Raw genomic sequence first — 12,917 nt, 5'->3', positions numbered from 1 at the left:
TGACTAGAAGAGACCCTGTCTGTGCCATCTGCCCCCTGGGCAGGGCTTGAACCCTGCACCTCAGCTGCAGCGTTCTCTGGCTAACGTTGGATCTGGACCCCCTGAGTCGGAAACCTCCACTTGCTTGGGATAACATAATGGCCTGCCTTGGTCCCTCCAGGCAGCTATAACAAACTGCCACAGACGGGGTGGCTTATAAGAAACAAAAATTTATTCCTCACAGTTCTGGAGGCTGGGAGTCCAAGATGGGGGTGCCAGCATGGTGGGGTTTTGGTGAAGTCCCTCTTCGGAGGCACAGACTGCTGACTTCTCGCTGTGTCCTCACATGGCAGAGGGGGGAGAGATCTCTCTTGGGGCTCCACCTCATGACCTGATCACCTCCCGAACGTGCCACCTCCTCACACCCCCACACTGAGCACTAGGATTCTGCTATGAATTCTGGGGGGACACACACATTCAGACCTTGGCAGCCCCTCTGCTGAGTCAGTGTCTTTTAACCCCTGGAGTGAGAAAAGTTGTAGAGATGATGAAGCAAACAAGGCCCACGGTATCCCATTTAGGAATTATCTGTACATGTTCGGGAAATTTAAATAGCGACCAAATCAGGATATCTAACAAACAGTCCTCATGATCAAAATCCAAAATATGGTTGATGTCGTTGTGCTTTAAGCCAAAAGTTCTGAGAATCTTACTGTGTAAGCAGTATTAAAATGTTAAGAAAGTTCAAGATATGTTGAATTCATGCATTGAATTTATTTAACTTGTAAGAACTTATATTTTGGGAAGTTTCTAGCTTTTAGAAGCAATTAAGGTGTGTAAAAGAAAATCAAATGCGTTAAATTCACACACGCAGTTTAAGGCAATCAAGGGAATTAACTTTATTGAAGACCTCTTATAAGCGATCATAAATAATGTTATAAATAATTAAGATATATAGGAATGAATCTTTTAAAATCTTTATAAAATTACTAATTAAACTTAAAAGCTTAGATAGGAAATAGAGTTTTGAATTAGTAACTTCGTTCAGTCTTCTGTTAAAATCCAAAGCAACCTTAAAGTCTTCTCTGTGCCTGAAACTCAGGCTCCAGGACGCCTGAATTAACTGTGCCATCTGACCTAGAGGCCGGGGGGCCGTTCAGGGTTGGAGAGCTCAACTACGAGTTTTGTTTTAAAAAAAGCCTACCTCGCTCTTTGCTAATTGTCAAACAAACAGGACTGGAGTGACAAAGCTACCTTTTCTCTTTTAAGATGCCTCGTTAACGAAGGATTTCTCAGAAAACCAAGAAGGTTAATTTTATCCAAAGAGATACTACTCACGGGTGCTTGAGATTCCTAGAATTAAAAGTGCATTCGTTGAACACTGGCTATCCTAGACTTCAGAGGGATAAAAAGACAGGTTTCTAGTCCTTGTCGATTTTATAGTCTTCTTGGGGACATGGGCGTATTTAACAATAACTGAGAAACAGTGCAGAAAATAATAAATGCCAGAAGAAAAACTCTGAGAGATGAGGAGTGGAGAACAGAATTCCTTTTGGGGAGAGGGAGGAAGTAGATGTGGAAAGGCTTTCTGGAGTGGCATTTGAGGTGGACTGGAAAAGGGGAAAAACGCTTATTCCCAAGGCCTCCTGATTCCAGGGGAAGGGTTTTCTCCTCAACACACCGGCTTCCTGCCCTGATTGCTGAGCCTGACCTGAGAAACTGGGCGGTCATAGCTTGGCTGCGTCCTCTCTCGTTGTCTCTTGGAGGCCAGGCTGCCCTACATATTATTTCTTACTTCTCGGCTTGAAAAGTTTTCTGGGGACAACTTCAACACAAAATCCTGTGGATGTCCACTGTGTCCTGACTGGGTGGTTTTGTCTAATTCCGGGGTTTCATAGTAGGAAGCCCAGTATTCCCACTCACCAAGGGCCCCTTTTCCAACCCAGTCTTTCTCAGCAATGAAGATATTATTTTGATTTTCATTTTTCTGCTCCTTCCCTGTTTCTTAATTGGTTCAGAACATAGCTATGGTAACCCCAAAAGGAATATTTTACCTCCGCAATGAGACCACAAACACAAACAGGGATGATAATGTGTACTTTGTCTACTGGTTGGTTTGGTCACTTATTTACTCTTTCAGCAAACATTTATGGATGGTCCACTGTGCCCTCTGTTGATAGATGCTTTTTTGTTTCCTCCAAAGAATTAGGGCTATACAATAAAAATGTTAGAGGCTCAAATATTTGTTGATTTGTTCATATTAAGGAATTTGGACTTCATCCCATAGGCAAAGGAGAGTAATCAAAGGTAACTGAGACAATGTCAGTCTTCACCCCTCACCGCCCTGGGGAGATCAGGTATACAATCCCATGAGTAGGGATCCCGTTGACTTAACTGTACATTTGTGTGTAAATAACTGGTCTTTTCATTTATGCAGGTTTTGCTTGAATTAGGATAAAGATGCCACAAAATAAATCTCATGAGTCGGGGGTGGGAAGCAGGAGCGATGGGTGGCTGTAGAAAGGGGAGGTTGGGAATATTTAAAACATACTTAGATAAGCAGTTCTCACTAGAGAGTGGTGGAACACTTAGGCATAGTAAGTGATAAAAAGACCCTCCATATGTCTGTCCTTTGCCATTTCGTTATCTCCTTGCAAGGTATCCTAAAAATCATGATGAATAAACAAAAACTCTGTTACTGATTTTTGCATTTTTTTCTCTTTCAAGACATAGCACCAGTCCTGCCAGGATGTTCTTCTGGAACAGCCCAGCTCTTTTGACAGGTAGTCCCAAATAGATCTAGAGTCTTAAATTTATTGTAGCAAGATATGGATTGTGACACCTGATACTTGACAGTAAAGCTATAACCTGGAAGGCTCACGTCATTGGGTTTATTTACAACAGAGAAATGAAACATGTCAAATAGTTGCCTTCCAGGTAAATGCAGCCGGTGATGAGGGGAAATCCTCTTTTTTTCCTCTGCCTGGGGAAATCTTAGCCCTGCTGGGCTATGTCTGGGAAAAGACTCCCATTCGAGCTCCCTGCTGCTAGGAGGGTTGACCTAATCCAGCACGGAATTCAGCTCAGAGTATGTGGAAGTGGGATAGACAGAATCTACAGACAGGGTCCATGGGGCTCCACCCATGTGGAGTCAGATACCACATGTTGCTGAAAAATAGCTCCTTTTTACCAGAGGCATTTCATGTAATCAAAACCAAAGGCTTTGTGGGTCCATTCAGGATGGTGTGTGACTTGTCACAATGTGTTTGCAAAGTCAGAAGGAGCTGGAGCAAACATGTGTCTGTTTAATTCCCCAGCCACGTCCACCTCCACAGCAGGGGCTGGCACTCAGTGTGATATTGGTTTTCACCAGCTGTTTGGAGATCGAGACACATGACAGGTGGGTAGGGCTGGCAGACTCAACAGCTTGTTTTCTGATTGCCAAGAAATAGATTGGCTAGCTACAAATGGGGTTGGTCTGAGAAGCAGGACGCCTTTTGCCTGTCAAGGAAAGTGTGGCCACCCTGGTAGGCAAAGACACTAACATATCCTGGGTGGGCGTGGGTGGTCCCAATTTCAACCGCTGGAGGCGCTGTCGGACCGTGTGACAGACCAGTCAAACCCTATATCCCGATACATCAGTGCATTTGTCTGGGCTGATTAACAGGCAAGGAGCAAAACCTCTTTCTTCCAAACTGCACTCATTTCTCACAGGGTCTGGAATGCCGTCATTAGGAATTCAATTCTTGGATCTTGAGGTCTTTGTAAAATTTTCAGCAGTCTCTATTAAAACATCCGACTTCATAAGTGGCGACTCAGAGTAAAGCTTTTGTGATAGAGTGAGTGGGTGTCAGGAGTGCAGAAAGCCATGCAAATCGTGGTTGATAAGGCAATGGAAGAGAAACTCAATCTCGTTCAAAGTCCAGTCTGTGGCTACACTTCACATGGGGCCATTCCAATTTATTTGTTGACCTCACTGAAACAGTATGAAAGTTTTGTTATTGAGGTAGAGCAAGATTTTGTTCTATTCTGTTAGAAACACTGTATATTTTGTTTAAAAATGTTAGACCATGTGTGCTGCCTTTAACATAGAAAACAGCAGAGGTTAATCTCTAGGAGATCTCAGGACAGTGACTGGAAGAGTCCTGGGTCCCTGGTGTCAGGGAGAACTGGAGGAGACAGGAACTAGAGGAGAGGAAATGACTGATTGGAGGGCTGTAGTCCAATGCCTTGCAAAACTTGATTTCTGCTATACCTCGTTTCCACTCTTTCTACTTTGCCACAAGGCAAAATCAAACTGCACTAGAGTCAGAGGGAGTGCTCAGAAAACCAATGGACTTCCTCTCACTCAATCAGAAGAGACTAAGTCTCTCTTGCTGGACATACAGGATCAGGGGCAAGTGGAAGCTTTCTGAAAGAAAGAAAGAAAAAGCGCGTCTCATCATTGGATGTGCTCCTTCAGGGCCAAGAAAAATTCAGCAGGCCGCCGTGGAACCAAGACCAGGGAAAACCAGGGTAAATACAGATCAAAATGAAAAGGTGAGCATTGTTTAGATTAGTAAGAAATCTATCTAATTATTTTCAGTTATGCAAAATGAGTAAGTTCTAGAAATCTGCTGTATAACATACTGTCTGTAGTTAACAATACTGAATTGTACACCTCAACATTTGTCAGGAGAGTAGATCTCATGCTGTGTTCTCACCACAATTAAAAAAAAAAAGAAATCTATCTAATCATACTTGCATGTCTTTAAAAAGCTTTTCTAAATAGTCTCTATTGAATATTCTTCATGGAACCATTTTTGGTGGTATTGTGTCCTATATTCTCTGACTCAGATAAGTGTGTCCAGGAGAAGCGAGCTGCTTAGACATGAGAAAGCCTTGTGTGCCTGGTGGCACTGTATGTTGGCTGTGGTAGGAGGACATTAGACAAAATAAAAAAGGCCACATAGGTGCTCACCCCTTAGTTGTCACCATGCCATGGAACTGCCCTTGCTAAGTACTGCTGTCTTCTATTTGCAAATTAAATAGAAGAATTCCGGTCCTTCTCTTCATTGACCTCTCTGTGACATTTGACACTATTGACAGACCACATTCTCCTTAAGTTCTCTTCTCCCTTTCTTTTTCCTATTTCTCCTTCTACTGCTCAGATCGCTTCTTTTCAGACTTTTCCACAGGCTTCCTTCTTGCGCTCTTTGAATATTGGCATTCCCTAGGATTTTATCCCTGTTGAACCTCTTTTTTGCCTCTGTATTCCATTGTCCCAATCAATCCTACAATTGCCTATGATTTTCCCACCTCCTACACAAGGCTGGAGCCCCTTGACAAAGCAAATAAAGCCCTCAGCTTCCTCTCATGCCTTTTTGTCTGTCTTTCAATTTTCTCTCTCACCGTTTTACTCCTCATGCCCCAAATTACATGCAGTTTCACATTACATGCTGTTCTCTGCACTCCCTCCATGCCTCTGCATGTGTGTCCCCACTGCCTGGAGTCACCTCCTCCTGGCCTTACCTCCTGGTGAACTCCCACCGAGGAGCCCCTTCCTTTGACTTCGTTTGACGGAATGAGTCATTGTGATCTTCTCTCATTTCTCCTCTCTACCTTTTGTTTACCTCTAGTTCAGCACTTACGCTGAATGCAATTTTTATTTTTCTTATTAGATTATGGCCTGGATCAGATCAAAGACTGTGTCTTATTCATTTTTGTATCTCCTGTCACTACCTGTGACCATACTGACATATATAAGAAACTCAATAAGGAGTTGTAAACGGAATGCATGAAGCCAACCCTTAAACTCTATAAAATGGCTACATGGATCATAGTTGGTCAGACTTTTCTTTCTCCCATCCCATCCCCCCAAATTTTAAGGACACTATTGTGTTGACCAAGGAGTTACTTGTGAAGCCTGAATGGACTAATTTCAGACACTTTCAGTCAACTGAAGAGAGAATGGCAGAAAGAGTTGACCCTGAGTGCTCGCTATTTATTTTGTAAATTGGATAAAATTAGATCGCCCCCTTCTTATCACACGTCATCAGAAGCATACATGTTCCCACTCAATACATCCTATATATTCACTTAATCTAAATAAAAGTCCCACCCCCAAACCACAACTCTCATCTGACTGCCGTGCCTTTTACTTTACTGGGAAAATAGATGTCTATTTTCAGAAGTACAGTGTCTACTCCCTCTCTGCCCATCCTTTCATCTTGAATTTGTTTATATCATCCATCTTTTTCTCCTCCTCTTCTGTCATAGAAAAAGGTGTACGCTTCTCTTTCTCCAAGCCCTTCCTTCTCCTTCTTCCCTTCTCTTTCTTCTTCCTCTCTGTCTCCTCCACCCCCTCATTCTTCTCCATCTAAACTTGTGCTCTCACTTCTTTCTACCTTTCTGTTTGTCCTCTGCCTTAACTTTTTTGACCTTCAATATAGCCTTTTGCTAGTTCTTTTTCTTAGCCTCAAACGTGTTCAACTCTTCTCTATCCTGAAAATACTTCCCCTCAAATTGGCCTACCCTTCAAGGTATCAGCCTAAATCCCAGTTTACAGCTGCCAAAGTCAGTCTTTGACCTACACCAACCTGCTTGATGCTTCCTCACTCTGTTGCTGCTGGTCTTGCTCAGATGGCTTGGCAATTACACTCTTTTTGGCCTCATCCTCTTTCATCTCTCTGTAGAATCAGACTCTGCAGAATCTGACCCTGTTGACACTCCCTCCCTCATTTTTGGAGTATACTTTCTCTTCGGCGTCTTTTCTTTTTTGACTTTTCGGCTACTCCATCTTAGCTTCTGTGTTGGTTTGTTAGCGCTGCCATGACAAAGTACCACAGGCTGGGTGGCTTAACCAACAAAAAATTAATTTTCTTATAGACCTGGAGGCTGAAAGTTTAAAGATCAGGTGTCAGCAGGGTTGGTTCATCCTGAGGCCTCTCTCCCTGGCTTGTATATGTCTGTCTTCTTCCAGTGTCTTTCCATGGTCTTCCCTCTGTGTATGTCTGTGTCCAAATTTCCTCTTCTTATACAGACCAGTCATATTGGATTTAGGCCCACCCATGTGACCTCATTTTACTTTAATCACCTCTTTAAAGGCCCTATCTCCAAATACAGCCACGTTCTCTGGTACTAGGGGGTCAGGACTTCAACATATCAATTTGGGGCATATAGTTCAGCCCACAACAGCTTCTACGGGTGGCTTTTCCTTCGTTGCCTCTCTCATTTGCAGATGCTTTCAGCTTATGCTGTGTGCACATCGGCATTTCTCCAAATATGGTTCCAGTAATCACCTGTACTTCTCGTTACAAATATTTATCCTTTAGTCTTGTCCCAGAACTCTTGGATCAGAATCTCTAGGGAATGGGCCAAGGAATACGCCTTTTAACAGGCTTCTTAGATGATTCTTACTCATTTCCAAGTTTGAGAATGATTATTCTGCATGGTTCCTGGTTAGCTGCTGTTTCTTTTGTTGTTATCTTTTGGTTTAGAGTTATTTACTATTTTTTAAGCTTTAAATTCACATTTCTGACTGTCAAATGAACAGGTCAACCTTGATGTCTTACTGATATTTCAAATTCCACGTGTCTAAGATGAAATGCTTTATCATTTTCCCAAAATCAGTTCTCCAAATACTGGAGTTCAGCTAATGGCATTCTTGTCTACTTACCCTTCAAGCTAGAAACTTTAGTATTATCCTTTATTTCTCTTCTTTTTTTTTTTTTTTTTTTTTTTTACCTCACCCGCCTCTCCATAAAATTCAGGTGATTCTTCCAAAGAAATTTCTCTTCAGTCTTACATTTCTTTCCTCCATAGAACCATATTCCTGGTTCAAACCCTTATCACTACTCTCTTTCTTAGGCTGTTGCAACATCCTTCCAGCTGGTTTCTCTCATCTCTACACACTGCCACTCTACTCCATACTGCTTCTGGAGGGAGTCACTTTTCCGAAATCTATATGTAATCACATCACTTTCTTTATTTTAAACCCTCATGTGAGCATCCCTGTTAGATTAGGCCAGTGCTTCTCAGTGAGACTGGTCATATGAATAACTGGGATAGTTTTTAACAACTCAGACTCCCAGGCTCCAAGGCTCTCTTGATTCATTGGTCTGGGCTGAGATCCCAATTATTCTGAGGATCAGCAAGTCGGGGAGCACCTAGGAGCCAGATTCCAGGCTGCAGGATAAAAAACAAACTTCTCAGCTTAGTTGCCTCCCCCTGTGACTTAGCCTACCTGGTCCGCCTCACCCCCTGGGCTTTCCTTCATGTCCACATGAAACAGAACTTGGGCTTTTCTGATGAGACTGAGCTTTGCACCAGAACTCTGCGCCTTCTTTCACCTGAAATTCCTTTCTCTATAACCAACTGAACAAACTCTTATTCATCCTTCACAATCCAATCTAAATATCTGCTCTTTGCTGACGTTTCTCCTACCCTTGGTTCCATGCAGCTTGTCATTATATAGCTGCAGCACAATTATTACATTGCAATGCAATTTACCTGTCCACATATCTGTCTCTTCAAAAGGCCAGGAACTCTTCAAGTATCTAGTGCCCAGTGACACATAGCAGGAGGCTTGTAACATTTATTGAATGAATGATCTGGGCCAGAATTTAACATCCTGGTGTCTGATCTTATGGATGAAGAGAGAAGCCTCAAGAGTTTCTTGCTATGACTAGAGCATCCTTATGTTTGGAACAAGATTCTAGCTGGGGTCTAGGGGTACAGCTGTTCTCTGAGGGATAGGGTACAGCCAGATCCCAAGAGGCTGTGGCTTAAGATAGGACTCTAGACTCAGCAGGTGACCAATGTCCATCAGAAAATGGATTCAATAGCACAGTTAAAGGATGTGGATGCACATAGCAGAGGCTATTACCTAATGTTGTAAGCATGTTGTGGTGCATTAAATATCTCCAGAGATCCTTTGCAGCTCCTCCCGTGGAGACTTGGACACTATCTCCCTACCGCCTGAATCTAGACTGACCTTGTGACTTGCTTTGCCCGATAGAACACAGTGAATGTTACATTGCAGGACTTCTGCACAAGGCCTCAAGAGCCTTTGCAGCTTCTCTTGCTTTCTTGGAATGCTTCTACCATCATGAAAAGAGCCCTGTCTAAGCTGCTGGAGGAGGAGAGACCATATGGAAGAGAACAAACGTGCCCTTGCTGACAGTCCCAGGCTGTGGCCAGGCACGTGTGGGAGGCCGCCTGGGATGAGCAGTCCCAAGTTGACCTGCCAACCAACTGCCTGTGCATATAGGAGCCCAGTCAACATCACACAAGCAGAGACAGTCATCCCGGTTGCGCCCTACTCTCACCCTGAGTCCCTGGAATTGTGACCAGATAAATGGGTGATTATTTTGCACCACTGAGTTGGGGGTAGTTTGTTATCCTGCAATGGATAACTGATACACAGGTTGATAGGCATGGTGGTGGTATCTTGGAACATGAATTACTGAACTAACAAGACATTGTCCGAAACCTCCCTGTGGCAGTGCAGGCTCAGGTGTTCATAGAGCTTTGGGACGACTGGCCTGGGGGCTGGGTAGAGCTGAAGCTGAAGCTGAAGCTGACAACCAGGCGGCAGCTGAGTGACACCTGGGAAGACAGGGGCTGACCGGAAAGGAGAATGAACAATAAGCACCACCAGCTGGCATGGCTGTGTTTTCAGTGGTCGCCTCTGCCTGGACGTGTGCTGTGCAGAAGTGGATGTTGTCACTGTCAGAGATGCAAAAATGTAGCTGGAACTGTAATGCGCTCTTAAAATATGGCTTTTCCTGGGAACTTTTAAAAAATATCTGCTTTTCAAAGTTGTCTTTTATTCTTGGTTTCTTACGTGTTGTTGTTTTAAACAGCTTTCCAATGCTCTACAAGCCCTGAACTGTGTGTGGGGATAATTTATAGTCAAAGCCTCATCTCTGAAACAGTCTTCTTCGGCGCTCCACAGCTGACACACGTTAACTGCTGCCTGATGGGTAAACACATTGGCAAGATCCGGAAAGGTGGCATTTGGCACGAAGTGCCTTTCGGTTCTCAGGACTCTGCTCTTCAACAGATGCCGTGTAGCACCCTGCTGTACTTAACCCCTGTGATGGCTTTTGTCTGTCATCAGATCTCAATGCAGTGCAGAATTCAGCTTCTGTTGTAATTTTTTCACTCCTCTCTTTAAAAGATTTTATTACATTTTCCATGTTTTAATCCAAACAGCAAATGCCAAAAAAAAAAAAGAAAAAAAAGGAGAGAGAAAAAAGTACAGCTGTGGTGAATCATTAAAGCGATTCTTCCAGCTGTTTAACTATTATGTCTGGCCCCGCAGCAGCCTCGAAAAGGCTAAGAAAATGTTCTGCTTAGACTTTCTGGGGCTGAGAGTTTACAGATCCCTGATTTTTCTTACATTAATAAACCCTTATTACCTGCTCTTGGAACGATGGAGCAGAGGAACATGGGGAGGAAATGAAGGATAAGAATGTTTTAGTAATAAAAATCTTGAGCACTGGGGTCAACAGACCTGTGTTTAAATCTTGGGTCAGCTGCTCAGGACACTGAGCAATCTATCTAACCTCTCTGTGTCTTTATCAGTCGTAGGAGGATATTATCTCAGTTACAGAGCTATCCAAAAGATTAAATGAATGTATATCAATTAGAAAATGCACCTAGGCAGTAACTGGGGCAGTCGGTGATCCAAACAGTAGCTGTGATGATTTTGCCGGTCTGGAGGCCTCGCCTCTCCCCCCGTCTCTCCTTCCCTGTTGGGGCCTGGGCACGCGTTGTGCTTTCCCAGCAGTCGGGGTGTCGAGGCGGAGCACACAGCAGGCTGTGGTGTTGAGCCAGATGGCCCAGGTGTATTGCTTTCATGAAATTTACAACACAGGGGTATTTACACCTGTCACAGCTGTCACTCATTACAGACGGATCAGACAGCATTCCCTGAGAGGCGAGCATGGATCTGTCACAATGCAGCTCTGCAGAAAAGCCTGGTTTCCTCCTTGCCGCCTTGCAGAGTTGGGCAAATACTTTCCTGCTTCCTCCAGTCAGCAGCTACACTAACAAGGTGGAGAGCCCCACTTTGCATTCTCACTCTCCATCCCCTGCCATTCTTGGGTACTTAGGGATGTGAGGGTGGGGGGTGTCTTCCCTTAAGAGATTATTGGTCCTGTAAGTAAATAACCCAGGAGCTGGAGGACAGGGTGCAGTGCTGGCCTGGGCTGGGACTGGCGCCAAGCACTCGAGTGGGAATTGTGCCGCCCATTAGCAATGGCGCCTTCTCTCTCCAAACACCAGCTCATTTTTGTGATCAGGAAAAATAGTAAAATTTTCGAAGAAGAATAACCTCTAAATAACCTGCCAGCTCTATAGACCTCTGACCTTTACATCAGGGAGAAGTCACCCCAAGATGCTAAAGTAAGATACCAGAAATAATAATAACAACAAGAAAAAGAAAGGAGGTCTCAGTGACACTTGGCTTTACTCATATTTATTTCCAAATTTATCGTCATCATGGCTGCAATTTAACAAGGAGTTTTGATTTGGAATGACAGAGAATGGAGGGAAACCCATATTAATAACAGTTCTTAACAGGTGCATGATCCTTTGTCCATGAGTGTGAGGCAAAATGTCCACCTGCAGACAAGAGATAAATATAATTGGTAATAGAACACATGTTCAGAAAAAATTATAAGTGGTTTACTAGGAGTTAGTCGGATGTTAACAAAAGGGAGAAACATTTCTTGATTAATTTGAAAAAGAATAAACTCATTTTAATTCTAATTTCTAATCATTGTCTTATCTCAGAAGAGGAAATGTTACAAAAATATATTATAAAAACCCAATGTTCCCAAGCATTCTTGACCAATCATAAAAATTTGGAGAAGTCCAAATAGATTACCCAGCCACTCCAATATTTATTGTTATTGAGCATTTGACCACCAGAGGGGAGCTAATGCTAATGATCAATTGAGATGTGATTTAATATTATATTTTATGTGACTTTGGGAGACAGGGTGAAGGTAGATCTCAATGTTTATCATCAGAGGACCATGACTGTAGCCTCAGTCTTCAGAGAAGTTGAAGTTCTAGTGGTTTGTGGTGTAAAAGCTTTATGACCTCATGAATAGCAGGGTTCCGGGTCCCTAAAAATGAACAGAATCCCGAAAACTCATGGCTGCTGGTCCATGGGTAAAGTGGCATCCTTCAACACTCTTCAGCTCTTATTTTCCTCATGTCCAATAGTACTGAAACGTGATGACAACTGACGATGGTCCACCGAACAGGATGGCTGTGACGTCGTTTAGGAGCCATCTGGAGGCTTGGTCATGAGGCTGTCATAACTTCCTTGGGCCCTGACAGCATGCTGGACTATCACACGTTTTTCTTGGGTCCTTAGCTCCTGCATTATGGACACTTTGTGACGCACAGGGTCTCGTAAAACACCCCTTACTCTACCCTAGAGTCACTTTCCATCAGTGCAGTGCTAGATACATCCTGGGAGAATGATCCAGCCTGCACTCATGCCTGACCCCCTCTTTCTTTTTTGGATCTACGTTAAATAAAGTGATTGACATAACAATGCATTTGGCATGTTTATGTTATTGTATCCTTAGATTTTCTATAAAATAAAGTGTACGCTATTACGATCGGTGGGGAGATAAGTTAACGGGAATTTGGTTGGTGAGGATTGTTGTGGACTGACATAGGATTCCTTGAATAAGTATATTAATGGCTTATTCTCATACTTTCAAGGAATTTTTTATTTTATCAAAGATGGTAAAGTCATTAAATCTTGAAATACCTTAATTGAGATAATTCTCCCATCAGGCCTCTTCTTTCTGAAGGATACTTTGCAATCTCAGGTTTTTTACAGCTGGTATCTGATGACTGTGGAGATGAGTTGAAATGACTCTAATTTACATTCACAGGAGCAGATTACCTCTGTTTATCATAAGCTCTAG

The sequence above is a fragment of the Equus quagga genome, chromosome 12, assembly GCF_021613505.1.
Source record: "Equus quagga isolate Etosha38 chromosome 12, UCLA_HA_Equagga_1.0, whole genome shotgun sequence".
Taxonomy (NCBI): Eukaryota; Metazoa; Chordata; class Mammalia; order Perissodactyla; family Equidae; genus Equus; species Equus quagga.
The sequence above is the reverse complement of the archived record's forward strand: the minus strand, read 5'-3'. Positions refer to the sequence as shown.